Raw genomic sequence first — 26,522 nt, forward strand, 5'->3', positions numbered from 1 at the left:
ATCCCAGGTTGCTCAAAGGCCCACCCAACCTGGCTTTGAACACTTTCAGGGATGGGGCATCCCCAGTTTCTCTGGACAAACATGTGCCAGTGCCTCACCACCCTCACAGGGAAGAATTAATAGCAAATCAAAGCCTACTCTCAGCTTAAAACTATTCCCCCTTGTCATGTCACTACATGCACAAATCTACATATATACAAAAATTATACTGTATTGAACAGAAACATTGGTCTATGGCTAAGAGTAGACAATAACAAAAAATAACAAACTATTTAACAATAGACGTCATGAACTCAAACTGGCAGTTGTCTTTGTTGCAGTGCATGAAGGATATAATTGAAGAGCAACCTCATCCCCTCATAGAGTCACATATTGTGCCCCATATACAATGCTTTTATTCCAAAGCCCAAAACACTTCCAATCTCATTGACATCTGTTATCAACAGCAAGGAAGGGGGGCAGATCACAACTCTATGTGCCCCTATATTTTGGGAGAGTGAGGGCTTTCTATTCCTATTTTTTTTTTTTTAATTTAGAGGAGGAATTAACAGTTTGGATGTTTTCTGCTGTAGTTCTGCATTAGTACCTATTGAGATTTATTATGAAATTGGATACCTGACCATTGGGAAGTCATTGTATATGCTATGTGCTTAGTATTTTTTGAGAACTTAAAAACAAAGAACCAAATAAACTTATAAAAAACAAAGACAGAGCCATGAGCTGTAGTGGTGCATGAAGTCTGAAGGTTAAAGTGAGCTTGAAGTAAATGTGAAAAATAGGAAAGCTAAGTATATATACTTAGCAAGGGCTGCAGAGAAAAGATAGTGTCAGGAAGAAGCTAAATTAGTTAGGGCATTCCAAAAACTGTAGGAGAGGGAAAAAGACTTCAATAGTGTTTATCAGAGGAAAGTTAAGTGTCAGGGAGAAACTGTTGCTATTACCAAATGAAAAGGAAAATAAAGACAGAAGAAAATTGATTCAGACACTGGTATCTTTAATTTTCTATATTCTTTTTCCTTCTGATAAAGAAATCCAAACGGTAATTCTGAAAACAATTTTGACAGAGCTTCTACCAAAAATTTAAAAAGTCTGCCTCAAAAAATTAGATCTGTGGAAGATATCAATTATTATAATATCAGATATTTGATTTTAAGAGAGTAAACATAGAAAGATACAATAACTAGACTAATTGATGCAGCTGGTAGTTTGTCTCAGTCACATCCATAGACCTTGACAGCTTCAGCAACATGAAAACTGGCATTTTGGTTTGAAACATGAACTTGGAAAAGTGCTTCCTTGGACATAGTCTTCCAGCACTGGAGGAAATCTTGACAATTTTTCCCTGATTTAAAAAGTATACCAAAGTAAGTTGAAACAGAAAACTCTAACAGTGCAATTCTTTTTTATGTAGATAATGCTGGCTTCAATATAAACTGAAACAACAGTATAGAAAGCATATACAAAATCCACTCTAATAGCACAAAACCTCATGTGTACATAAGATTTTGAGCTATAGGAGACATCTGAATCTCAAGATTAGTGTCCCCTGAGGAGTGTGTATGGCCGTAGGACATGGAGCAGTGGATACCTGGATTCTAATCACTCCATGCTTTACAGGAATGTGCAAATCTTCTGCTGCTACTGCTAACAAACAAATGTGGCCTTTCAACAAAACCTGGGCTCTTGCTGAAGCAGTAAGAGATGTGAAAAGGGTGGCAGTTCTAGATATTCCCTCTCTGTTATTTTTACACTTGCTTTTTGCTGACAGAGGGTAAACAGGTTGTGCTGTTTGCACTGTGCACCCTGTGAATCAATGATTTTTAAAGGATGACTCACCCCAGCCACCCTTGATCCTATTTGAAAGGCCTTTAACTGTGTATGGCACAAGAAAGTTTTGTCAGAGCTCAATACAACACTTTAAAAGTTACCAAAGTGCTTTGTTTTGTTTTGGGTTTTTTTTGTTTTGTTTTGGGTTTTTTTTGTTTGTTTGTTTGTTGTGGGGTTTTTTTTGTTTTGTTTGTATATGGATGTATCAAGGGGCTGGAATACAAAGTAATTATGTCAGCAAGTTTACTGCTGTGTATAAAATAAAGTCCTATCTTGTTTCAGATCCTTGTTGCTGAGAAGTAGAGAAAGAATGGGAAGATTTTCATTAAGACTACCATAAATTTAAAAGGCAGTTCTTTCAATTCACCGATGTATGTGTTTAACTGTTGGGCAATAATGTTTTGTTAAGGCAATATTTTGGGGAGGGAATGGAGTATTCAACTAACAAAAAGGTAGATATTTTTAGGGAAACAATAATTTCCTATCAAACACACAAACTCTAGAAAAGCCAATAAAGTTAACTGAATAAAGTTAACTGAATCCTTAAATTCAGAAGCACTACTTTTGTATGTCCCTAGTACAGATGTAATGCTTCTGCATCATTTTATTCTTGATTTCTTGGTCTTGCTCCATCATAGCTTGTACATTCTTTATGAACAGACAAAAAAAAATGTTTGGAAAGGAAAGTAAATTTTCAGGGTCTGTGCACATCAGAGAAGAGAAAGATTTTATTAGATTTTTTTTTAAATTAGAGTTTTAACATGCAGGAGAAGCTTATCCTAGTCAATAGGAAGACAGGAGTGGATGAGAGGTTGTCATAGATACCTTTAATTGACACTATCTTTTTTTCAAAACCTGGAATTTATTTTTAGCTGCACCCTATGACATATGGGAAGAATAAATCCAGTGCTAGAATAGAGTAAAGGGTCTTCCTGTTCTTAAGCAACCTCCTGAGATGAACCACTGATGGGAAAATGCTGATTAAGTCACTGATGATATGAGCAGGTGTTTCCTTTTTGTTTGGGAAGCCTTAAGAGCGACCCATGGGAGGGAAGAGCTAGAGTTGGAGAGTGCTTGTGGATGGAATGCTGTGGCTGGGAGCATGTGCAGGCAAGTATGTGGATGATCTAGGCTGTTTATGGGCCTTTTAAAACTTATGTTATTTTTGCATATAAGTGTTTGTTGAATCTGTAAACTTTGTGGAGGGAATAATTTGCTATTTTGTGCAAGATGGATTGTTCCAGTTGAGGTAAAGTTAACTTAGCTAAAGTAGTTCAATCTAATTTTTGTTAAGAGTCTGAGTAAACTGGCAAATGGATTTCATTTTCTAAGGTATTTCTGAGGCATGAAAATACTGTGTAAACAGTAAGCAAGGTTAAAAACTGGAAACAAAAAGGACAAGGAAAGAAACCATGATGTTCAGCTGGACTTTGAATATGTTTTAAGGGATGAAAATGAGCAGTGCCATATCTGGAAAGGTTCCCAGGAGCTAGGCTAGGTGAAATAGAAATTTTAAAAAACCTAAATACCTGAAAAAGATTATTAACTTTGACATATCTGTGGTTATTCTGCAAAAATCATTTAATAAGTGTTTGATAGGGAGCAATTCTGTATTTGTACAGTTTTTGTAAAGTGACTGCTTGAAAGTTATAGCTTATGTGATTCTAATGATTTTTCCCTTTGCTCTTGATATGTTTTTTTTTTCCTAAAATACTGTCTTACAATCATTTAGGTTTTTAAATTTAATTTTTAATGTTTTATTTCTATTGTAAGTGATGGTTTGGAGGAGGTCATCCAATTTATTTTGTAATGCTCCCTCAATTTTCATCTCTGACTTGTACCTTGGCAAAAGTAATGGTTTTTTGAGAATATTAAGTCCAGCTTGCAATAAGACAATGACACAATATAAAAGCTAAGAATTATTTTTTTTCTTTTGTGAAAAGTTGTGATATGGAGTTTTTCTGAAGATGATCTGAAGTGCTGTGGCACAGGGGAACAAAACTCTCAGGAAGACTCACTGAAGCACTTTTAAAGCAAATTGGTGTAGTCTGGTCATCAGCCAAACCATTCCTATGCCGTGACCTTAAATTTCATCCCAAAAAATCTTATGTTGCACCACTGAAAGACATTTTCAATTTTCTTTTTTATTTTTTCTTTTGTGGTTTTGGTTTTTTCTCTCTCTCACTGGAAAACATGTGCTGTGCTGTGGTTACAAGTCATGTGCTGTTTCTTCAAAACCTGGAATTGTATTTTTGGCTATGTTTTCTACAAATCAGCTTTTTATTAAAGCAGTCTTGAGAATACTTTTTTTTTTTTTTTTTTCCTCAGTTAAGGTTATCAGAAAAGCACCAGAATTCACCAGTCTCTAAATCTATGTCAGCTGATTGGATTAGATGAAGTTATGTTCTCCTTTCCACATCTGTTTCTCTACTCGTTTGACATTGATGCTCTCAAACGTGTATGAATATTTGGATTGTGCTTGGTGCTGAAGCACTGCTGAAGCATTAGGTATTGTTATTGGATGCTGTATTAGATAATAATTAATTGGATAATACTTATTGCTTCTGGAGAGACCACCCAGACTTCATTTGCTTAACATGGAGAAGTTCATGTTTATATGGGGGCTGTATGTTCTCAAAGTTCTGTCTAATTTTAGGGATAAGTCTAAAAGAAAGGTTTTTTTTTTTTTTGTGTTTTCACTAAATTTTAGGGGGTAGTAACATGGAGCCAAAGTATTTATTTCAGTGCTATACCAAGCAGAAACAAACCCTTAAATTCTTCATGCAAATATGATTTATGATGACTTTTTAAAATACTATGTGTATGTCTTCATTACAGTGTTTATTTTCCTTCTGCTGTTTTCTCCTCTTTAATGAAATACTGCTTGTTAAGCCTCCCTGTTTTCCAGATATTTGAAGAGATTGGGTCATTGAATCTGGAGGATATATTTTACCTGCTTGCCTAAATTTGTAAATATTGTTAGCAGTTGATTTTTGGTAGAAGAATGATAATTGAATTTTTCTTCATAATTAGGGTTGTTTGGATGATTTTGAGGCTGGACAGAACATGAATAACAAGTGATATTTTAAAGAAAAAAAGCCTTTTTCCACAAGATACCACTATAGTAACTTATTCTGAATGTCTTTTTCCTTCCTCTCATAGTAGTCTCTAGAAAATGAATATAAATTTCTTTGCTTTCTTTTTGCTCAGGTTGAACCTCATGTTTTTGCGTCTAGTGGGAATGAAAGACAAATAGCATGAAAATGAGGCACAATCAATAAAACATCAATGATCAATTTTCTGTTGCCTTTCATTTACTGTCATATTTTCCCTTTTTTAGATTTAAAAACAATAATGCAGATTAGTGCAGAGATCCAAAGGCAAAGAGATACATCACCTAGAAGGCTTCTGGGAAACTGCATCATGTAAACTTGTCTGAAAGTGAGAACCAAGAGGATTTTGTAGCTGACACTATAAAAAAAAAAAAACAAAACCAAAAAACCTGATGAAAAAAACCAAACAAATGTGCTTTTCCTACTGGCTATTTGTATGGATGATGAGACTTGATAGGTTGGGAAGGTGAAGGGAGTTCTTGAAAAATCAAAAATTGAAACTCCGTCTTGCATATGAGGTGATTTTCAATGTGGTTTTAAAAGTGACTAAAAGCAGCCCTTGGTTTTTAGGGAAGGAATGGAGGCATCCCAAGCAGTGGATGATAACTTGGGGTTGAAAAAAACAGAGAGGGAAAAACTTTGAGTCCAAAATCAGTCTGGAGGGAAAAAGATCTGTGGTGGGCAGGGAGCCTGTTGGACTGCCTGCTCACAGAGGTCACACTAGAGCAAAGAGAGATGAATAATGGCTGATGAGAGTCAAACATGATCTCTCTGGGCTTCAGCAGGAAAACTGAACAGTGAGGAGCACTGACAGCCTGAATCCCAGACTCTGAGGAGGTAAGGAATGATGATGTCCAGACCAAGGAAGGAAATGCAGCATGATGTAATATTAGAGACACAAATAAATGTGGGTTTCCTTTCTAAACTCACAGATGCAGCAAATGATGAAAACACTGATCCTAATGATGGCTTCTGCAGTCAGCATTTTGTATATGAGGGGAAAAATAACAATTTTCTGTTTTGAGACAGATATCTAAGTAAGTAAATGGGGAGTAATCACAGCACTGCAGTGCCTTACAATAGATTATATTCAGGAACTGTTGTGTATAGAACTATGACTGAAAACTTCAGTTAGTAGAGCCTCCTAAGAGAAAAATGTTAATAGAAGTATTTTGATCAATAAAGTTTATATTTAAATAATGTAAATATAGTTTCTACACACTTGCTGAATTTGAAGCTTCTACCAGTATAAATATGTAAAAGTATTATTTTTACCATCTTCTCAAGAGAGTAGTCCTGGAAAAGTTATTATCTCACTTATTGCCTTCACCTGCACAAATCCAGTGTAGTTAGGTAAACTAAAACAAGGCACATAGATATAATTAATACTACCCTTGATATTATAGCACTTATGCCTAAAGTTAAACCTGAATACAAAAATTTTGGCAGTTGAATTAAATAATTTAAATGAAAAAGAAAAAATTGACATAATGATTGGCATATCTACTATTACAAAAGAGGAATAGTAAAATTCGTACATTTTAATTAGCAAAACTTCTTTTTCAAAACTTTTCTAATTTGAATTTTACTGGTGCTTTCAGCAGTGAGGTAAATGTGTTTTAATGAAGACCCTATCTGCCTATTTTACAAGTTTCAGATAGACAGATTAGGCAGAGTCAACGCTGCTGGAGGTGATGAAATGATTGATGAATAAAGCGACTGGGAAATCCTTGAAGTAACTGTTCAACAAAAGTCTACACTAGAACCTGAAATCTCCATTTGAATAGAAATTTTGGCAGAAGAGGAAAAACATTCATGGAAAATCAGGTATTCACTGTTTTACAATGAATTTTACAGGAACAGCTGTCCTATTTTGATGTATAACTGGAGATTACGGTTATCAATGCTGATACTCCCTTTGCTTGGTGAAACAACATGAAAACTTATTTTGCTGGTTTTATGTCAGTTCTCAAGTTCTTGGAGTGTATGTTTTCTTTGAGCTAATTGAATCCTAAAACCTCATTTCATTCCATAAAATGAAATTTTAATGGATCTAGGGCAAAAAAAAAAAAAAATGGCTTTACTTTTGAGTGGGCAGGTTAATATCTTGCCCCTGTGTCAGAAATTGCATCTGGAATGAAAAAGCAGCATCTTGACTCTGCTTGAGCAGGGAGATTGTCCCAGACAGCTGTTGTAGTCCCTTCCAACCTGACCCATTCTGAGATTTGTTTTCTGTCAGAGTCTGAGGTATTGATGATTCTGAGATTGTAGAAAGTCTCTGTCTGTCAGCCCCCTGCCAAAGCAGAAGCCATAATTGGTCTGTGCTGGTTTCAGGGTTGTTTATTCTGTTTATCTCTAACATGTTCTGCTGCCCTGCCCAGCTCTGTCCTGCAGGGCAGCGTGTGGGGCTCTGCGCTCAGTGGGATGTTACAAACATTAAATACCAGAAACTCCCTGGGCTGGATTTGCAATAACGTGCCAATATCTGTCACCCACGTTGGACAGTGTGTCCCCAGCCTAAAACAACAGAAAAATGCCAACACCACAATGAAACATGGAGGGCATGAAGAAGGAGAAAAAGGACAAGACACACCCAATTTCCTCCATCTTGTCCCCTTTGGACCCCTCATCTAGAATCCTAAAAATTTATTTTTCCACCTGTGCCACACTTAATTATTACTTCTATCAAACACTCAGAGCTGGTAATTCATCCTGTGAGATTGAAAACTCTTTTGCATGGACAGAGATCACAGACAGTGTCTATGGGGGCTCTGTTCAGGGGGGTTCCTGACCCCTGCCAGGGTCCCAGACCTGCCAGGGCAGCCAGAGGGAAGCCCTGGATTCCCACAGTTTTCCATGCTGAAAATGCTACAACAGGGCTGTAGTCAGACCAGCTGAATCACAGCTGGGGTATAGCATCCCCTACAGCCACCATTCCATGGCAGCTCCTTGGAGGCCTCCATGGATATTTTTGATGTGGATTGTCTGTGTTATTATTTATGCAGCATTGTACAATAGCTGGATGTGGATAAAAGTAGCCCTTGCAGAGGCAGATATTTTGAAAAGCTAGATTTACACATAAGATAGAGAAGCACATTTGGTACAAGGTCTCCCCATCTAATCTTGTCTAGAACACATTAATCTTTGTCATTCTCAGGCTTCAGTTGTTGAGTTTACAGACACCAGAAATAAACTTGCAAAGACTGAAACTTATTAAAGCTTTAATTTGTACTTTGATATACTTTAAATATATACAGTGAAGCCTTTTTTTGGCTGCCTATTTTTTGTAAAATTTTACATCAGTTGATTTAATTTAAACTAAATTTTCACTTTAAACTTAGTACAACTTGCTCACTTCAGCAATTTAAACATTTTTCAGTAAACAGCTATAAAAAGAAACTTAACAATGTATCTGGGAGTTATCTGAGATCTGCAGGCTTCTAGACTCGAGCTTGTAGTGCTAAATGTTTTGCTTAAATCCATTAAAATGCTTAATCACACAGTTTATTTCTGAACACTAAGTAGTTTCAATTAATATGCATTAGTGGGGTATTGCATTCCTTAATAACTCAGATGGCTCAGGAGTGCACGGCACATACCAGCCTCTAATCACCTACAAATTTCTGAAACCTGAAAGAAGAACTGAAACAAAGCAGCATAATGAGCTGGGGTTTGTTTTATTCAGTTCATTGTTATGACCAAACTTCTATTGGGTTTTCATGTAGATTGCCTCAGTCTTCATTTGCATTACAAATTTTTATTCTTGTTGGTGTTAAATAGATATATAATACTCACATGACTGTAACAATGAGCTTACAGGCTCACTTATTTTATTTTATAATTCAGTATTGCAGTGGAACAAAAATCAAATATTTTGCTATAATGGTTATGCTAATTGACTTTTAATGTTGTTTTATTTTCCATCTACTCACCAGCAGTCTCCCAAGTTTAATAAAGCTCAAACATTTAATTTTATTGCCTTGGAGTATTGATTATCTGTTTAACACCAAGAACAATGTGATCTGTTGTCTTTGCCTTGCTGATTATTTGAATTATCTTGAAGAAATAAGAGATGTGCATGAGGAGAATGTCATGCAGTAAAAAAGTCACTTGTATGTATTATTTGTGGCTATTGTACCAAAACCACAAGTCTTTAATCTCAGACTCACAAGGGAAAAAAAAAATATTTTTTCACAACTGAATTCAATATTCCCTCAGGCATTGCACCACCATTTACGTTTCTTTCTTGATTTATATTGCCAACATAATCTTATTTAAAAGAATGAATAGCATACTATCTAGTTTGAGACAAATATTTAAATTATACTTAAAAACCCTACTAGATTTATTAGATAGGGTATTTTTTTCAATCTTATAGGTTAAATTATTGAGAAAAACAACATCTGTTCCAAAGAAATAACAGAAAGAAAAATGGAAGGCTGCATCCATTCCACTATTAAATATTTTTCACTTATCATAATGTGCCTATGAAAACTTGGAGAGAGGGGAGACTAAAATAAGCTATTTGCAAGAAATAATGAGTAACTCTTGAGATATCAAAATCAAAGGAAACCATGTTTTGCAGCACTTTTGGAGTGCAACATTTCATGACAACTAGCAACATTTGTGTGGGTGTAAGTATATTTTCACTATTTGGTAATCACATGCTTGGAAAGAGCTACTCAATTCTGTCAAATGTATGGAATTTCTGTCTTTATTGCACAATTAATTCTTTTGAAAACTGCTGTAGTGTTGACTGTGCTGCATCAGTTTTCTGTTTGTGAAGTAGAACAAGTTCCAGGTGTTGTGGCAGCAGATGTTTGACTCTCAGTGAGTTCACAGAAACTGCTGTTCTAGTGAATCACAGAGTGTGATCTTGTGCTCGGTCAGCTGGAGCAAATCACAAGTGTTTCTTGCTGCCTTTATTTAAAGTATATCACATGCTGGGCCTCCAAATTTTTTTGAGAAGGGTGTAACAGGTTTAACAGGGACCCCTAATTTTTCTACCTCTCTGCAACTTGCTGTGGTTAACACTGTTGCTAGGAGTATCCATTGAATTTATTGGAGAGAGGAAAAGAAACGAGAGAACAAATCACTAGGCTATTATTTTTGATAAAGTAAGTGAAGGTAAGATGTGTACAGAATGTGTTGGTTGTTATTGGGATCTCTAGGATAAGAAAATCTGTGTTTTGCTTTCATATCAATATATGATGTTTAACCAGAACAATGTTGAAGAATGACTCAATGCAGTCTCAGCAACTGTAGAGCTTCTAGAGTTAAGAAATGGGAAGTGCTATTAATTCTATTTTAAAAATCCCCATTCCTCTCAGGTAAATTTTGCCTTTAAGATTCTACTGTAAGGAAAATGGAACACAGAATCATGGAATTGTTTGGGTTAGCAGGCACATTTAAAGGTAATTCAGTCACACTGCCCCTGTGATGGGCAGGGACTTCAGTTGGATCTGGTCACTCAGAGACCCATCCAACCTTACCTTGAGTGTATCCAGGGATGAGGCATCTGCACCCTTTTCCTGGATTTCACCAGGTATAATGTGTTAACTTATAGGTGAAAATAACAATGTGGTCCAGATTTGGACTGCTCTCACCCTGGCTTTGATTTCTGCTTATAACAAAAAAGAAAATTTTCAAGAAAAGGCATTAGTAAAGACCAAAGTGTTTTCTAAGTTCAAAATGGGATGCATGGTTTAATTTTATAATAACCTTTTGGTCAATTTTGATAAAGTTCCTGAAAATATAGATTTAAAATTGAATGCTGGGACCCTCCTTGTCAATAATTTGGCATTTGGTTTGTCACTTGTATTTGTGGAGAAATTATAAAAATACCTAGAACTCCATCTCTTAGTGTTTAAATTCAGGGATAGTAGACCAGTTTTCTTCCTCAGCCAAGCTTATTTTTGGTTTCATCTCAGTCAGGAGAGACTTTGAATTGTTTTACCTCTGTAATCTCACTTCAGAAAACATTCTTAACAAATATTTTGTGAGATTTTGTGAAAATCTTATGTGCATGACATATCAGTTAATTATTATTAAGACCATTTGATGATTTTAGTAATTTATCAGAGAGAATTTTTGCATAACCTTTTGACCTAAATGAAAATATTTGCAAAGTTTCTTACCTTCTTCTATTTAAAATTTAGATCTAAAAATGATCAATAAATCACGGCACTATCTTGGAGGCTATATAATTTTTTCTTTTAAAGGTGACATTTTAACATGGACATGGAAAAATACCATTTTGTATGGATTTTGTTTGTGGGTTTTGTTTGGTTTTTTTGTTCTCAAAAAAAAAATCTTTTATCACCTCTTGCAAATTTTTTTTTTACGTTGCATAGAAGTTCAATTGAGGACCACATGGTAACATCAGTTCTTGATATCCAGACATCTCTCTGCAAGTTTGTAAATGCATTCTTGGTGAAACATGTTAAAAATATTTCAGGAAATATTGTTCTCTATGTACATTACCTATGGGCTTAGTAGGAGCTAAAATGTACTGAAGTGAATAGTTTCCTCCTTTGGACAGCAGCCAAATCAGTAAGACACTGATTGCAACTATTGATTTGAATAGTTTTCACTGTGTTATTGTATTGTAATAGTCTTAATAGATAAATGTTGTGCATTTATATATAAGACTATTACATAAAAAACTAAATATACTTGTGTATACTTACACAAAGAAAAATTGGATTTTGGTCATATACAATTGCTTTTTTCAAGAAAAATGTTAGAAACTTGAGTAAAAAATAAGCTGATATAAAGTAAATTTAATATGATTTCATGACAATTTGTTCTATATTTATGTTGATTACTATTTTCTTGAACTTTGAATAAAATAGTTATTGTATATTTTCACTTTAACATTTTTTATAAGGCAAAATAAATAAAAATGTATTTGGGCTGAAAAGAAGAAAGAATATTCAGTGTAAGTACTTAGGTTGCTTTAGAAGTTAGGACTTGTAAATTTTAATAGAGTATCTAATGGACCACCAAAAGCATCTTTGTTTTCTGTGTCGGCTGCAGTAATGACTTTAGATTTTTCTAACTAATACATATAAATTATTTTAATGTGGCCCACAAGACTGAAACAAAATAAGCCATAGCACTGTGTGAAAAAACTGTCCATAAAACACCTGCGAAACCAGAAGATTTGATCTTAAGAATTTGCATTTTTACCCAGTGAGATTTGGCTAATGGCAACTATGTCCTGGAGGAGACTGTGTGCTTTTAAGAAGCTTTCTGCCTGCCTGTGATGGGGGCTTAGCTGTGAATCTGTGCTGCTCCTGCAGTCCCTCCATCCATCCGCCCCGGTGGCAGCTGTTCACTCACATTTCTGTGCCACTGTCAAGTGTTTGGGAGGAAGATGCAAAACACAGAGCAGAACTGCCAAGCATCATTGTCGTGGCAGGAGTGTGAATGTCCAGCACCCTCCCAGACAAGTGTGCTGTGGCTGGTGTTGTTTCTCTGTCCTTTTATAATCAGATGCTGACAGGAGTTGAGAGGTGAAGGTGAGGGTAGAAAGAATAAAGGTGTGAGGTCCAGATCTCTTCTCCTTGTTGCTCCAAGGCAGAGAAAAGCAGAAAGGTCATGGATAAGGTGAAAAAAACTGGATGAAGGCAAAGGTCTCCTTCATTTTCTGTGAGCAGTCAGACACTAAAACAGATTTCCCTGTTTTCATTCATTCATTTCATTCAATGAATGTTCATTCATTTCCCTGTTTTCAGATATCCCATTTCATGGATGTCCCATTACTTGATGTGCTCAAGGCCCGGATGAGTTTGATGGGGTTCTGAGCAATCTGATCTAATGGAATTTGTCCCTGCCCATGGCAAGGGGTTGGAATGAGATGATCTTGAAGGCTCTTTCCAGATCAAGCCATTCCATGATTCTAACTGAGCAGGCCAGTTAGGGAAGTGCTCTGACGTGAGCGTTGGCGCCTTCTTGTCCCTCTCTCTGAGCTCAAGGCCAGCCTGGCACCACAAGCCCTGGGGACACTGAGGCTGGTGCCTGCTTGAGGGACCTTCAGGGAGTGCAGGATATGGGTGTGGTGAGCCCAGGCTCTGAAAAAGCTTTCATGACCTTTCCTTGCTTTGGACTCATCGTGGTTTAGGGCATTTCTGAAAATCTGAGATGCCTTCTGGCTGTGGCCTGACTGCTTCAAGAAGCTTAGGAATGAAAGTCACCCCCTATGTTGAGTTGGAAAGAATAAGCAATTTCTTAAGTGTAAAGAACGTGAAAATATGGAAATTTCCACTGGTTCAGTTCATTTAATGCTGCCTCTTCTGATTCCTGTGTGTGCAGTGTTTACTGGAAAATTTTAGCTACTTTTAGCAGAAGGTTCAGAAAAACTTATAGAAATGGTATTATTTTATTCCACTGGAATCCAAATGGAAGAGTGATTCAATGATTTTTTTGAGTTCATCAAAGGCAGAGCCAGGGATAAACTTGTGTTTGAGACCTTGATCTTTATTTACTAGATCATAGTATTATCAGAAATATGGTTAATTCTGAGATACAATTACCATTACAATGTTAATTAAAATATTTTTATAAACTCTCCCATTTACAGGTACACTGGGAAAAGGCTATTAGTTAGTCTCATCTGGTATTTTCTAATGTATAGCCTACAAGTGCTGCAGTCTTTGTTTTGCTTTGTCACATTTTTACTAGCAGTTAAAATATTTTTTATGGGAATGCCTAATATAGTCAGCTTTATTTATCTGGTTGGTAGAATCTTTTTAAAATAATTTTGTAATGGTTTTGAATTGTAAATCATGTCTTTAAACAGGTCAGGCTTGTCTTGCAGTGTTTGAGTGGATTCACAGTTTAAATTCAGGGCTTCTTTTCTACTTGCTCTCTCTTGCACACAATTTTTCTCTTTGTTATTTGTGTGATTCTAAAACCTGAAAAAACAGATGTGATTGCTTTGCACATTAAAACAGAAAAGTGTTTATCTCATGAAATAGAGAATCAAGCTTGGCATTTTTATTCTTGGAAGGATGAGATTTGAATTGCTATTGATCAGAAAAAAAATAAGGATAAACTCAAACTTATTTGCTGAGGCTTTGTAAACAATTTAGATCTATGACAGACTTTTAATAGAAAAATCTTTTTGCTGAAAGCCATTGGGCTTTGTTAAATCTGTACTGCTCTCAACTCTTTAAATTACTATTGCTAAATTTATGATTTTGAATCCTATTCAATTAAATGTTAAAATCAGAAGAGGAAACTAAGGCCTCGTTGTGGTTTAACCCCAGCTGGCAACGAGATACCACAAAGCCACTTCCTTCCTCCCTCCCTCCTGTTTTTGGGGACAGGAAGAGAAACAGGGAAAATCAACCAAGCAAAAACCCCCAAAAAAGGAGCATTGTGGATTAGATAATAAGACTAGTTCAATAAAAATACTAATGATAATAATAGTAATAAGAAGGAGAGAGCGATAAAGTGCAATAAAGACAAGTGGTGCACCATGCACCTGCTCACTGACAGATGCCCAGCCTGTGGGGTTTTTTTGGGGTTTGTTTTTTTTTTTTTAAGGTTAAAACCTGGAAAAAATTGTGATGTGCATGATCTTCCTGGAAGGAGAAGGTTTCTCCACATTCTGTGGGATAACTGGATTTATTTCTGTTCTGGAAGCTCTTGCCTGAAGAACAGCAGGTGATCAGAATGCTTTGGAGCAGCTGCTGGCACTTTTGGAAGGTGTTAATGCCCTTTGCTGCTGAGCCTTCACATGTTAGTGACACTTTCAGACTGTTAGAGAGTGCTTCTTTAAATATTTTTATCTTGAAGGGTTATTGTGATATTGACCTTGTTGCATGTAAAAAAAAATCAAGTCTAACAAAAAAAAATATCTCACTCTTACAAGGGGTCTGAAAGATCTGATATTTGTTAAACATCCTTGTTGACTAAAAAAGACCCCCATATTGCTTGGATTTGATGGCAAGAATGTTTCTATTAGGGTACCTATAGAAGGTTTCTCTTGGATAACTATGGCTTTCTCTTTCCATTTTAATTGGTACAGGTTTTTTGAGCTGTACATTGAATGCATTTCAATAATTTTAGAACATTAACAATACTACACTTTTAGTTTTAATTTGTATGAAAAGTAATCTTAACATTTCATTGTTTTGATTACAGTGTCCATTTTTATGCTAATTTTGCTTTCTGAAGTACTTCTAGAAAGGTATAAAGGAGCTCCCAGAAGGGACCTTTTAGTTCTGAAAAAGGTAGGGATTTCAGTGTACTTATCTTTGCTTTTAAAAGCTGCCTCTCCATTTTTTTTTTTTTTTTTTGGTGTCAATGTGATTCATCTTGCTGGCTTTTTTTTTTCTTCATTCTGCCTCTACTTTGCCTTTTTTGCTGTGCTGCTAATCCACTGTGTGTGTTAGGACTCCTTCTTCCTTCCTCTGAAGCATCTGGAGTAGATTAATGCGAAGGTCAGGCTGGTAAAGTGTGTGAATTTCTGCTCTGCCTAAAATACAGGCAGAGAATTAATTTTCATCAGTTATTCTCTTTGAAATATATAAACCTCAGACCTTTTCAGCATGCCATTGCTCTATTAGTGTGCAAGTTTTCATATATATGCACCTTTATAAAAAAAAGATCAGCACTCAAGGTGCAAGATATAGAGTGGTCTTTGCTCGAGACTCAAAATTTTGGCTTTATAGCTTATAATTTTCCTGAAATAAGGAACAAACAAGGGAAGAAGGAAAGGAGATGTAAAAAAAGATTTACTAAATTTGGCAGTTTTGAGTTTTGGGGGGTTTAGGTGAGTTATTTAAGACTTCTCATTGTCATTAACACAGAGGGATTTGTCCTGAACCTGATCTATGATTATTTATGCATAAATGCAGATTGTTGTGCTTTGGATACATCTCGCCCTTGTCCTTCTATTGCATGTTTTTGTTTCCATGGATACAATTACCTCAAAGGTCCAGAAATATGATTTAACCCAATTTGATGGACCCCAAAATTATAATTTTGAACCAGAATGACCTTGATTTAATGGAGTTCTCCTCAACAGGCACAGTGAAGTTTGAGCTGTTATTCATCTGAGGGTGTGAACTACACGATTGCAAAGATATACTGATCCAAAGGCATGGTGATGAGGATTTTATGACCCACTCATTTCTTTAATATCTTAAGTAGGATGAGGCAATTGCCTGACTAATGAGATCTTAATGGGTGTAGTGGTCTGGGTGAGGGGAGTGTATTACTGTCTTCATTTAGGCTGAATCTGTCCTGCTTAGAAATTGACTGTCCTGAGAATTTATCTTGTAATACTGCAGAACTGGTGCTTACAAGATAACCAGTGTATGTAATGGTTAGAAAAGGGGCAAAGACAGCAACAGAGAAAGTAATCAGCAAAAGTTGCGTTGTTGGTGAGGTTTTTTTTGAGGGGAACCTGCATAATTTCAGGAACCAGACAGAATTTTCTTTTGTTAAACCCCAGGACTTTAAATATCTCTGGCCTAAGAAATAAACTTAATAATTTTCCTTAGTTAAAGTAACAGCTTTAATTTTAATTTTGTTCCAGGGATGCAACAAAATGTAGGCATGTAGTGGAATAAATCTGTTACATAATCTTGTTTGCATCCTCTATTTTTATGTTTTAATTCACTTCTATTTCTTCCTTTTTTTTCTCCCCTAACTTCTGACTGGGCTTTTTACTTGAACAGTTTACTTTTAGCTGATGTGCTTTTCTACCTAAAAAGAATTGCTCTTGCTCTCCCTTTTCCCATCTCATCCATTTCTATCTGATTCTTCCAAGTCTGCTAACACACTAGCATAGTAGCTATGACTCACAGTTTATATTTACTTTCATTTGCCTTTTGGTTTAAAACTGCCTTCACGGATGCCTCTTTTACTGCTGTGTGTATGGAAGTTTAACATCTTCTGGTCAATTAGGTTTCTGAAATTTATGTTGCATTTGGTTGCAGCAGCAATATTACTGTAGCTGTTATACTCTACAAGATTTTGGCTGGAGGTAGCATCTTAGACCAGCCAGCATAGTCTGGAAGAAAATCTGCAGCTTGTAGGGATATGTGATCTTCCTGTCTGAAAGAGAAGCAGCAATCATTAAACCCAAATACCAGTTGAAAACAATTATTCTAACTTAATTAGCTGTGTTACTTAGACCATGGAAAATAGATAATTGGCGTCTATAAGGAGGTGTTAACTATGTCTTTGCCTATTTCCCGACTTATATAGTGAATTTTTCTTTCTTTCTCCCTACCTGTGGAAGGCTGTTGGGTTAACAGAGGGAAATTAGAGTGTTCCATAAAGGCAGTGCTTCTAAGGAGTTCCTAACTGTGACTGTCCTCTAGTGTTATGGATTCCAGTTTCTGGTTTTTATGTGAATTAGATCATCTTTCCCAGACTTCTGGGGAGTGTCCCTGATGGGGAGGAGAAGGGAGTCAAAGCTGACTCAAGATAAATGCTTTGCCCTGGATGCCTATGCCCTTCATCCACTGTCTTTGCAAGGTCACTGTGAGGCTGTTGATCCATACAAACTGCCTGAGGAGCACTGTTGGTGCTTTTGGATGGTTTTTCATTTTGGAAAGGCTGTGGACTGGGTATGGGATGATTTTTTCCCACTGTGAGTTGAATCTCTCATGGGTGTCTAGTTTTGTGCTTTTTTTCCCCTTGGTGTGTGCAGGTCATGTTTGATGCATATAATGTATTCAGGGAGTTTAATGATAAAAAGAGCTGCTTGAAAGGTAGGAGCTTCTGGGAAATATCTTTTAAGATTGAAAATTCTTCTAGCACAGGCTGTAAGTTTTCAAATGCTGTATTTTGGTGAAAAAGCATTGTCCATTGCAGGTATTTTCCAAGAATACTGCTCTAGTTAAGTTAAAAATCTTTTTAGGTAGCTAAGTGGTATCATAACTGTTCTCCTCAGAAGATATGCTGGTGTTTAAGGGGGTGTCTCATATTATTTATATTTTTTATCTCTATTCTTAATTAATTTATGATGACTGATTAGAACAACTGCTACTGCTACTTTGATAGTGATAGTATCAAAAAATAATAACTCTTGTCCACAGTACATGTGTTGAACTTATTTTCATCTGGTTGGAAAGATGGAGGTAGAAATTAGTCTGGGAGAACTCCTGACTATTTTCTGTTGGATATCCTCATTTAAAGGGGACATGAATCCTAAAACAGGCTCAAGATTCCTTAGTCTCCTGAGGGCTTTTTAATGTCTCTAGAATGACAGTTTGGGTATAGACCACTGATATGCAGGAGGGATAGAAATATAACACTTTTTAAAAGTTTGCTGTAGTGAATAATCTCAGAGTTGATTGTCAGCCTCACTGATGTGTTGTTTCCATTTCATTATTTCTATCTCCTTTCTTTTGTCTGCTATTTTAATTGCTATTTGATGGTTATGGGCAGTATGGATTTTCCTCTCTGAAAGATAACAACCTTCTTCTCTTCTACAGCATTTTCTACTCTCTAGTCAGAAAATATAATTCAGATGGACAGCTTTGAAATTTCCTCTGCTTTAAATTTGAAGAGCTTGTTTACCTGAAAGTCTACTTTCTTTTCCTGATAAAGGTTCTTTTTTTGTAAATCTTGAGTGGGAACCTGCCTCTCAGGCAGCAGCAGAGATGGAGGTGAAGTTGGTAGTATGCTTTCTGTGTGATTGCATATTAGCTGAAGTGCCTAAACCAGTCTTTAGAGTGGGTTTGCAATTAGAGTCCTTATCTTTCAATGAGATAAATGTCTTAATGATGAAAATAAAGGGTTATGGGTAGTTTTCTCTACAGTAAGGTCAGGCTCTTTGTTGCTATGAGGGCATGATCACTACAGCTGAAGTCCAGAGAAGAGTGTAGGAGAATAAGGACCACAAGGCCTATAATTATGCATTTTGATAATTCTTTTCCCTATGCAAAATTACCAAGTTTTATACTGTAATCGAAAGCCCACATCAGGACATCTGGAGCAACAGCAACCACTGGAAGAACACCAAGATGGACATCAACACTAATTTTCCTGGAGACAGCTACAGATATTGCTGCTGATAGTGTTTTGTATCAGAAAGAGGAAGTCCTGCTCTTTTATTGGCAGTGGGGAAAAATTGCAGTAAAAACAAAAACAAATTAAAGGAAATGGATTTATTGTAGCTGCTAAACAGGTGGGAATACAAGAGTTTGACAAGGGTTTGCCTTCATGTGATCACAAGGTCATTAATGTGCAGAGCAAGCAGTTGGGGGCAGGTATCCACCAGGAGAGAGAATTACCTTGTTTTTCATGTGGTTTAGGCCACTTGCAAGAACCTCTACTGCTTGTATGGTGTTTTATTTTCCTTCACACCTTCCCAACAACCTGCAACAGAAGTGCTTTGGGGGGCACTATACATCCTTCTGCTTTATGGAAGGATAAATCTGGAAGATATGTTCTTCTGTCCTGAAATAATAGATTAAGAGTTAGAAGGATTTTTTTTATTAAAGGACTTATATTGTTTATAACTTTACCCCTAATTACCCGCTTAGAATTATTTTGATGTATTATTAGGGTATATGACTGGTCTGGTCCCACTATTTTTAGTGAGGTTGCTGTAATCTTCCAATTCATTTTTGTTTTGGCACTCAGTTTGTAACTCTATTTAGCCTGTCAAACCTTTTGACAGCAACTCTAAGCATTTGCCAAGCTGGCTATCTTTAATTTGAGGAAGGAAACACTGATAGAGATGATTTTCTCTGCAAGTGTTAATGATTTTCTTGAGAAGGACAAGTTCCAGACAATGATTCATGCATGTCTTTGGGAAGCAGTCTATACATCCAATTAACCAACAAGAGTTACTACTTTATCAGGAATAGGATGAACTCTAATGCTGCAAAACACTTTTTATAGAATTTTTCTTTGACTTGAGTGAGCAATAATCTTAATTTTATGTGATAATACACATTCTACTATAGTATGGCCAATTAAATGGGTCATCTTGATACAGATACATTTCTTTCATGTTAAGAGCCTTGATGTAGCTGATGTAAACTAGTTTTTATTCAATGGAGTTTATTTATACCAGTTCCAGATCTGGTCAATTATATTCTGCTTATTTCCTCACCTTGTAAGAGGAAAATAACAAGGACTAAATTCATAACCTTGTGTCTCATTAAGTAAAGCAGCAAACATAAAAAGTTCATTAAGTAATAATTCTATTTAACTAAGCATTTTGTCTCTGCTTGAAGATACAGCTAGAATGCACACATAATTGGCAAGAAAGGAAAACAAATTACAAAGAGGCAAGTTCAGCATAACCTCAAGAATGTTAGAATTCATTCAAACTCACTGTTAGGAGTTATGGGGGAATGCCTTCATTTTTACCTCACTTGAGGAAACGGAGTGTACTGAGACAACTAAGCCAAAGGAAAAGCCTCTCATATTAACAAATAGATCTTCAAATAATGACATAAAACAACTTCTATAAATTTTTGGTGATTTGATTCCCTTGTCACTCATAATATGTCCATATTTATAGATTGTTTGATATCTTATAAAAGTACTGTGGCCTGGAATGTGCCCTTTTTAATCACAGATGGTGAGAAAGTCATGTGGTATTGGAGATTTATCAATATATACTTATAATCAATTGAGGTGTTTAAGATGATAAATCTAAATGTTTTTTGTGAATAAGATAGGATTGATTAAGGGTTGAAATTCAAGTATCAGATTTTATTGGGTTGGGTCCTTGATATAGGCAAATATGTAAACAATATTTTTTCCTTTACCCTGAAGAAAGATACAGTACTATCTTGTTTTTGGACTGAGTTCCATCATTGTATTTATCCTCTCTGCCTAATGTCCATAATAAAAAAAAAAGTAACATTTAATTAGAAGTAGTTATTGGGAAACACAAATTAGCAATCTTTTAGAATTATAACCTGGCTATTTTGTGGTTAGTGTTCTTCCTTGTAGATGTGAATTATAACTTCTTATCATGTTTGCACACATGACATTTTAGTTTATGTGCAAGACTATTTCTTCAGTACACTGCTCCCTGCACTGCCAAAGCTGGAATTTTGGGTAGACAGGGCTGCTCTAAATCAGCCTGAATTAGTCTAAATGTTGCCTTTTGTCTACTTGATTATATATGCAGGAAACAACAGAGTAGAGAATTAAATACATTTTATAAGTTATTTAAAAGATTGAAGTTTGACTTAATAAAGTGACCAAGGTTTCCAAGACAATTTTCTCTATGTCACAGATATATATATATCCTGTATCTGCTAATGTTTGCTGCTTTATATTTCAGTGGCTAGTCTTTTTATCTGAATAGATACAGACTGTCCAAGTCAGTGTCCTTCTGAGTTTGATCCCAAATCCTCTCTACCTGCCATCACTCTAAGTCGAAATGGTGAGTTTATTACTATTATTCATTCCTGGACCTGATTTTGCTCACTAGTATGTGGTCTTTTCTTGTCTTTTTGTGCTTCCTTATTTCTTAATTAAATGGATACTTTTTACCACTGGAGATTAAATGATCCAATAATATCTGTAGTGATCAGAATAATGAGAAAAGGATACTTTTAAGATAGGTAGCTTTGTTTCTGAGCTTCTATTCAAACTAAGTGGAGTATTAAATTAGACAATGATTGAATTTTGGGGAAAGCATTGTACAAGCTAAATTTTCAAGTAGCTTTTAATAATGTGTTTCTAGTAGAACTTTTGAAGTGCTGTCTAATATTTTCTGAATGACCATAGACACATTAAATGTCATTTTAGGCGGTTTATACTGGTGAACTTCTCATATTACTTTTTAGATAGAATGTGTACCCTTGATTTGAGTTTACTTTTGTAGATCTTGTGCCATAATATCTTCTGGAGTACAGATCAAAAGGCACTGACTTGTGCATAAGATTGCAATTTGGAGAAACCTGATTTCTTATTTGTTTTTGTTCTTGACATTTTTCCTCTAGTCTTGTTTAAAGATAGAAGTGCATTTTTTTTCTATAAAAATGGCTTGAAATATTTTTCTTAGGAGTGTGGATTCTTAATTTTTTATTTAGTTTTTACTAGTGTGCTAATGGTTCCTGAAATAAATTCAAGTGGTTTCCTGATTCTCACACCTTAGAGAAAAGGGAAGTTGTCTGAGGTCACAAGTTGTGTGCCACAACTTTGAATGGAAACTGTTTGTGGGGATAATTTGGTTTGGTGATTTTTTGGGGTGAGTTTGTTTGATTGTTTGTTTCCTAAGCAGCTATGGAAAAATTTCAAAGCAGGAATTTAGACTGGAGGATTTTTTCTATTTTCAGATGGGAAGACGGAGGCTCGAGGAAGCTTGGTGACTGGCCCAGTGCCACCAGTCATGTCAGCCACTGGTAGCAGCAGTGACAGAGGTCTTGTACTCAAGGTGTTTGCTTGGCTTTGAGCTGAAAGGTGTCTGCAGCTTGAATGAGAGTTGACTCCTCTCATTTTTTGTTCAGAGAAGTTATTAATGGTCTTATTTCGCCTGCTGTCTTGCTAATATCAGGGATCAATAAAAATATGTAGTCTTATACACTCAGCATCCTTCTTGAGAAAGACACTATGTTTGATAAAAGAAAGAAGGTTTACAGACAGATGGAATATGCCAGTTTTGGGAAGGGGATAGGGTGCAATACAGATGGAGTTAGAAAAAAAACAAAGGGTAAATAAGGGATTGCTAAAATACAGCAGCAGGATAGGATGAAAGCAGGTGCAAGTGTGCAAGTCCATCTGGAGTCAAATCTCTGGAACTGTTTACTGTAAACTGTTTATATAGCTGTAAATATTATTGATAAACCAAAGTGGAACTCTGGTAATCAGGATCCTGAAAATTTAAAGAGGTTAATGTCTAGAATATGAAAGTTATAAATGTCCTTCTAAATTAAAAATAAAATAGTGTCATATTTGCCATTAAAGAACAAGACACATTATTTTTACTCCCACTTGCAAGGACCTGCGGATGGAAAAGATTAGCAGTAAGCAACAAAAGCTTGAGGGGAAAATTGACCAATGTCACCTTTCAAGCCACAAAAGCTGCAGCAACTAAATTTTTATGTTGCTTCCCAGCTCCTCACAATGACTTACAGTTAACATTTGCAGCAGAGGCTGCTGAGAACTAAAGGCTTACTCAGCAGAAGTAACCTGAGGTGAACACACGGCGCTCGCTCATATGGGGTCAACGTGAGATGAAAACTCCTCACACCCCACCATCATCAATATTGCAGATAGGGAGGGCAACCACATGATAACAGGGCTGGCTGTGACCTTGGTGGAAGTGACAAACACCCCACATTACAGCCGTTCACAAGTGGCAATAAGTAATAGGGCTCGCAGAGGTGGCCATCAAATATAAGTAATTAACTGGAGCAAAGCAGAGAGAATGCATGAGCCTGGGAAATGGTCCAAGGGAGAAGTATAAAAAATACCCAGACAAACCAGAGGAAAAAGACAGTTTTGTTTTAAGACAAGAGACTTATGAAGGTTGCTGATAACGTCCTGGACTGGCTGGGAAGTGGAGATAAGTTGAATGAATGCTATATAAAAAAATAAATACCTTGCATGCTTTGGATAGTATCACATGGGCAGAATTTGTATTTTCTTTCCTGCTTACAAATGAAGCATATAGCAAACTAATACACATCTCATGGGAGGAGGGAAGGAAGACCATGTCCAGACATAAGATATAAAGATATAAAAACATCCAGGGCCATCCTGGACTTAGAGTAAGTAATGATTGCTTTCATTTTAAATACTTTTTTCTTATTCTTACCTATGTGAAGGGAAAGAGATGACACTTGAAAACATCTCCAGCATGTAATTGAAGTAATGGTGCCTTCCTGAGTCAGCAACTGAGGGTGTGGTGGGGAAAAATGAAATTAAAAGAGATTATTGCAGTGCAGAGGTGCATCAGAACTGCTGGTCACACAGAATAAGTCCTGAAGAGGCATTTCTACCAACGAAATGAGTCTTGCAGATTTTTCAAGCATGTGAACTGTTATTAAAAGTATAAATTCAGAAGAAAGCCATTTCTGTTAGTTTTGTCTCTAAGCATCTATCAATTTCTAAAGCTTTGGAATCTTCTGTGATGGAAGATTCAACCTTCAAACTGCTTCAGTCTCTCACTGTAAGTAGAGACTGATCTTACATATATCAAAATCTTTAATTTTTTTTTTTTTTTTTTTTTTTGGTAGCAGATCATATTCTGCTCTCCATCTTTTCTAAAAAGTGGATGTTGCTAAGCAGACAAAGAACATTTGAGGTTTCCTGCAGTAGGGAAGAGCCACACACTATATACCTCTAAAATCCAAGACTTTATGCCTTCATTTTGTGTAACCTCTGGAGAACACTTGAGTTCAAAAATTGAAGAGAAATATAGCATATCTCTTTTTCCCCTTCATTGTGCTTTACAGATATGGTTGCAAAATAGAGCATTTTGGTAATTGATGTCTGGGGCAAATGATAAGAAAGTTTTAAGTAGATCATTCATTTTCAAATTCTTTTCTTGTATTTGAATAGCCTCATTTTTATGGTGGGCAGCAAGCACTTTTGTGTGCAGAGAGAAATATTATTGAGTTCTTGCTCTGCTTTTCTAGGAATTCCACAACTGGGCAAGGAAGAAGGCAATATTCCCCCCCTTCACATTTTCCCCTTTCAATTTAATAAGCTGGGGCAGTCTTAAACAGGTGCCATGGAAAAGAAACAACAATTGTTTAAGATTGTTCTGTGGCTCATATCAAAGGTGCTTCTGAAACTACATGACAAGCTGAGAGATTTGAGCAAGAGACAGAAATAGAACTTCTTCAGAGGCTGTGATTGCAGAGAGGTGACCCAGGGAACCCTTGGGCAGCTCATAATCAGAAAGAACTGGTTTCCTTAACTGGAGTAGTAGGCTTTTTCTTTTCTACCAGATTGTCTTCTTTTAATCTGACATGTGGGCTTGAAGGAGTTCCACTTTTGTAAATTGGCCAGAATTCCTTAAGTGCTCAGTACTTAATGTGCAAATTCTCTTTAAAAATTGCTGTTTACTCTGAAGATAAACCAGTTGAGTCCCCTTGAAAGTCAAGCCCAGACCCTTACAAACAGTAAGAACAATAGCAGCACAATGACTTCAAATACTAAAAAAAAGTAGAGCTTGATGTCTTCAGCCTGGTGTATTCCAGTGTTTCTTAAAGAAATAAAGAACAATAATAGGGAAGTTGTCTATTAATAGGTCTGAGAACAATTGAGAAGTGGAAATAATTATGATTGCCCTGGAAATCTTCAGTTTTGGTTTTTCTGTATATTAGAAGACTATGGGTTAAAAAAATGGATATGCATTGTTGAGTAATTTTGACTACTGATTGTTTGAAGATGCTTTATGAAGAGGTCAGATGCTTTTTGTGGTATCTAAATCCTGCAGTGAACAACAGATATCAAAATTCTAGAGGATTTAGAAACACAATTTCAAAGGACTCTAGAAAATTAGCTGTTTATAGGCACTTCTGTGCTTTTGAATAACTGCTCCTGAATACTACTGTTAAGAGACGTATAGAGTACGTAAATTAATAAGTTTTATGCAATTTTAGTGTAAATTCCATAAAAATTATAGAGTGCTATCAAATAATCACTGATCTATATATTTCTTTTGATTGAGTGTTCTTCAGTGGCTACACACACTCGTTCTCATATTTTTTTCAGGCATGTAGCATACTTGATAATAATAAGTAAGCTTCTCTTTCCTTGAAAACACTCCTAGCTGGAAATCCCATTGAAAGCAACGTGGTTGACCTTGTTCACATTATCTATGGAATAATTTCTCTGCTTATGTTTAGAAACTGTCTGGTCATGTTGAATGCTATTCTGGTAAAAAGCTGTGGGAAACATTGGAATTGTCATGGAAACCTTTCAAGTGAGGGCTGGTAAGTTTGCTCCAAGCACACGGATTTCACTGGTTGCCTTTAACTCCTGAATTCTTGACTCTCTTTTAATTTCATCTGGTTCCCTAAAATGTAAGTTTCCCTAAATGATTAGACTATTGTGGATGGGTGCATATGATTCTTTCCAAGCACCTTTTCAGCGAGAGAAGACACTGTTTTGGGATGAAACCACCCGGAACAGTTGCTAGAACATATTGCCACCCACAGCTGATGGCCAGTTGGCAGTGGCTCCTTGCTGGCTGCAGATACTTGCCAGAACTAAATGTGGTTTTGTCCTCCCTGCCTTCCAGTTTTGCTCTCTCAATTTTAATATTCCCTTTGTTTCTAATGTTTCAGAATCATCTATCCTGTGCCCTTTGCAATGCAGTTATAAGGAAATGCCACCTTTTTCTTTAATATATAATAATATATAATCCCGGGGCCAAACAAGTATTCTTCAACTAGATTGAAGATAAAAAATCAGTATTTTACACCCAGTTTTGCACTTCTTTTATATTCAATTCACAGTACATTTTGTGATGAAGCTTTTACTGAAATGTTTATCAACTATTTCCCTAACTAATATGCTGTTTATTTTAATGATATTTTTGGAATATATTATCTACCTCTTGACAGTTCTTAGGGGCATAATATATATTAAATTTACAGAATTTGTGATATCTTTCAGGATGCTGAACGT

The 26,522-nt window shown here is 36.0% G+C and overlaps 1 long non-coding RNA gene across 4 annotated transcripts; it reads left to right on the plus strand.

Moving 5' to 3' along the window:
* Window positions 1-2,359: 2,359 nt before the first annotated feature.
* On the plus strand, window positions 2,360-22,461 carry LOC146768590 (uncharacterized). Of its 4 annotated transcripts, none has more exons than XR_014958015.1 (7): window positions 2,360-5,268; window positions 5,723-5,777; window positions 5,873-5,977; window positions 6,592-6,767; window positions 9,319-9,574; window positions 21,217-21,318; window positions 22,217-22,461. It is a non-coding gene; the product is annotated as an uncharacterized LOC146768590 (long non-coding RNA). The 4 variants fall into 4 exon arrangements; XR_014958017.1 differs by having other exon boundaries at window positions 5,726-5,777; XR_014958014.1 differs by lacking the exon at window positions 2,360-5,268 and having other exon boundaries at window positions 5,309-5,777.
* Window positions 22,462-26,522: the final 4,061 nt, after the last annotated feature.

This window comes from Lonchura striata, chromosome 1 (assembly GCF_050655825.1).
Source record: "Lonchura striata isolate lonStrDom1 chromosome 1, ASM5065582v1, whole genome shotgun sequence".
Classification (NCBI taxonomy): Eukaryota; Metazoa; Chordata; class Aves; order Passeriformes; family Estrildidae; genus Lonchura; species Lonchura striata.